Here is a 3,369-nt window from a genome sequence, read left to right as displayed (position 1 = left end):
AGACCAGGGGTGAGGGTCAGCCTGTGCTCCGGGGGCTCCTGGGGACAGGGACATGGTGCGGGGAGTACAGCCGGCTTTATCTCCATCCCCTGGAGGCTGCCACAGTGCAGACATCGATGGGGTCGAGTGTGTTCAGGCCGCCGGCCATGGGTGCTGAGGAGACTTTGCGTGGGGTAGGTATTATGGGATGCTGGTGGGGTGTGAGGAGGCAGCATCATTGAGGCCATCAGGCAAAGTGCCCGTCGTGGACGATGTCAGTGCCCACCCAGACTCTCCCAGCCTTTTTTAAAAAAAATAATTAATTAATTAATTAATTTTCGGCTGCGTTGGGTCTTCGTTGCGGTGCGCGGGCTTCTCATTGCCGTGGCTTCTCTTGTTGCGGAGCACGGGCTCTAGGCGCTCAGGCTTCAGCAGTTGTGGCACGTGGGCTCAGTAGTTGTGGCGCGCGGGCTTAGTTGCTCCGCGGCATGTGGGATCTTCCCGGACCAGGGCTCGAAACCGTGTCCCCTGCGTTGGCAGGCGGATTCTTAACCACTGCGCCACCAGGGAAGCCCCTCTCCCCGCCTTTTTTTACATTCTAAAAAATTGTGGGACTTCGCTGGTGGTCCAGTGGTTAAGACTCTGCGCTTCCACTGCAGGGGGCCCTGGTTTGATCCCTGGTCAGGGAAGTTCCACAAGCCGCGCGGTGCGGCCAAAAAATAAATAAAAGTGATAAAATCTATGTAACATAAAACTTACCGTTTGAACTATCATAAAGTGTCCAGTTCAGGGGCATCAAGCACATTCCCACGGTGGTGCAGCCATCACCACCATCACCTCCAGAACTTTCATCTTTCCAAACTGAAACTCTGTCCCCGTTAAACCACAACTCCCCTTCCTCTCCCCAAAGCCCCAGGTGACCTCCATCCTACTTTCTGTCTCTGAGTTTAACCTGAGATCCCTATGCCACCTGCATTTTTCTCGAAGGCCTGCCCGTGGATTACTGCAGCTGCTTTGCCCAGGGGCAGAGCCGGGTCCCTGAAAAGGTCCCCCCACCTCCGGGGCAGCCTGAGCCAATGACTGGCTGGGCTGGGACAGGGAGCGGCCCTCCCTGAGGGCGCAGACAAGGCAGGCTTTTGCCTGCAGCCTTGCCCTGGCTTGTCTTCTCCCTCTGTCCAGTGACTGGCCGGTGAGCCGAGGGCACCTGAGTGTACGCAGGTCAGGGACTAGGGCTGCATGCCCGCCGGGTGGCCTCGCGTGCACGGGCCTCATTTGGGGAAAGGTCGGTTGGTCTGGACACTCTACGTCTCAGGGCCTTGACCGGCCCCTCCTTCTCACCAGGCTGGGCCTGCTCACTTCCTGGGCAGTGGGTGGCCTCCTTGAGGCCTAGGGGTGGTGGTGGCGTGGTCAGGCCTCTGCAGACACACCTGCCCCGTGACCGCCAGTGTCCCGTGGCTCTTCCCTGCCAACCGCAGTCCCTTGGGCGAGGGACGTTGGGGTCCTGCTCACCGCCGTGCACCCCCTCCCCGTCAGAACAGGAGCTGGACACACATTTGCTGAGGGCCAGACTGACTGTGGGATTTCCTTTACTCCTGGGTGCTCCCACTTTACAGACGGGTACACTGAGGCCCAGAGACGTGGGGTGACCTGCAGGCGAATCAGTGAACTCAGCTGTGCAGCCCTGGCCTGGGCACCACAAGCTCTGCAGGCAGCCAGAGCTTTAGGCCCCAGGGTGGAGCTGAGGTGGAATTGCAAGCAGGCAATTTTAGAGGGGGAGGAGGGGAAGGGGAGGGGGAGGAGGGGGAGGAGGGGGAGGGGGAGGATGCCGCGGGGGGCTGCGCGGGGACCGCCCACCAGGCTTGAGGACGTGCTAGCCGCTGACCCAGCCCGCTGCTCTCTCTCTACTGCTTTGGCTTCCCGGCTCCCCCCACCGACGGAGAGGGCGGCCCGGCCGAGGCTGGTCAGGGAGCTTCGACCTCTCGCCGCCCATCCCTGGCCCCAACTGGCACGGAGCAGACGGTGGCAGCCGCAGGCGAGGAGGAAGATGGCGGGACGGCTGGGGGCCCGTGGGGCGGACCGTGGCAATGGGTACACAGAGCTAGGATATGCCGGAAATAGGGAACCACAGCTTATCATCCACAGCGTATCATCCCTAGGGGGGGAAGAGGAGGGGGAGGAGGGGGAGGAGATACTGTGGTGCCCCCAAGGCACCTGGACCCCCTACCTGCCCCAGCCCTGTCATCAGGCCTCTGGGACCCCTGTAACTTCAGCACAGCCCCCGCTCCCCCTCCCTTGCCCTCTGCTCAGCGGGAGGTCTGTCTCCCAGGCTGAGGAAGGCCTTTGAATTCCCTGGTTTCAGATCTGGGAGGCTGTGTTTTAAGTCACAGGATTCCGGCCCTTTAATGAGCATGTTGGGGTCCTTGTCTCTGCTCCTGGCTGGAGGGGGAGCAGGGCTGAGGCCACACAGACCTGGGTCTGGCCCAGCCAAGCAAGGAGCTCCCCTCTGCCCGCCAGCCTCTGTCCCTCGTCTTAGAACTGACTGGCCTCTGGCCTGTGGGGGCCTGGGGGGCCTCGGTAGGGAATCTGATGAGCTTCAAGGGCGCACACCCTGCCTGCCGGAGCCTGCAGGCAGGAGGCGCTCAGTGCGCTGACGGCTCCTGCCTCCTCCCTGCCTCCTACCACTCCCGGTTCCCAGTAAGCTCTCAGACGGGAGAGTGCGCGGGCGGGAGGGCAGAAAGACAGAAGCAACAAAGTTGTTACAAGCATGCATTCCATTCATTAATTCCTGCTGCTGCAGCCTCGGCTGACACCAGAGCGGCTGACACCAGAGCGGAGGAGAGGACTGCAGGGGCCTGAGAAGGAAGGCAGGGCCAGCAGTGCGCCACTCCCCTGAATCCCCTTGTTTCAGCATCATGTCCTGCGCTCCAGGTATAGGACACCACCTCTGAAAGGTGGTATATTCAGCCCCATTTTACAGATGAGGAAACCTGGCCCCCGGGAAGCGGAGGCCCAGGGCTCCCTCCCTCCACAGCCTGGCTGGCCTTCACGGGGACAGCTTGCAGACTGTGGCAGATTGAATTGTCCAAAGGCAGCCGCCGCAATTCTTCAGGCCACGGGCTGAGCCCTGACTGGATGGAGACGGTCATGAAATTCACCTGCTCTGACCAGCGAGCCACGTAAGTGTAGTCACGTGACCCCCTTCTGGCAAATGGGACGTGAGGCAAAGTTGAGCAGGGGCGCGGGGGAGGTTTTCCTGCCCTGGTAAAAAGAGGGAGAAGCAGTGCAAGTAGGTTGTTTTTGTTTGTTTGTTCTTTTGCGGTATGCGGGCCTCTCGCTGTCGTGGCCTCTCCCGCGGCGGAGCACAGGCTCCGGACGCGCAGGCCCAGCGGC

The sequence above is a fragment of the Physeter macrocephalus genome, chromosome 14, assembly GCF_002837175.3.
Source record: "Physeter macrocephalus isolate SW-GA chromosome 14, ASM283717v5, whole genome shotgun sequence".
NCBI lineage: Eukaryota > Metazoa > Chordata > Mammalia > Artiodactyla > Physeteridae > Physeter > Physeter macrocephalus.
This window is presented reverse-complemented; position numbering follows the sequence as displayed.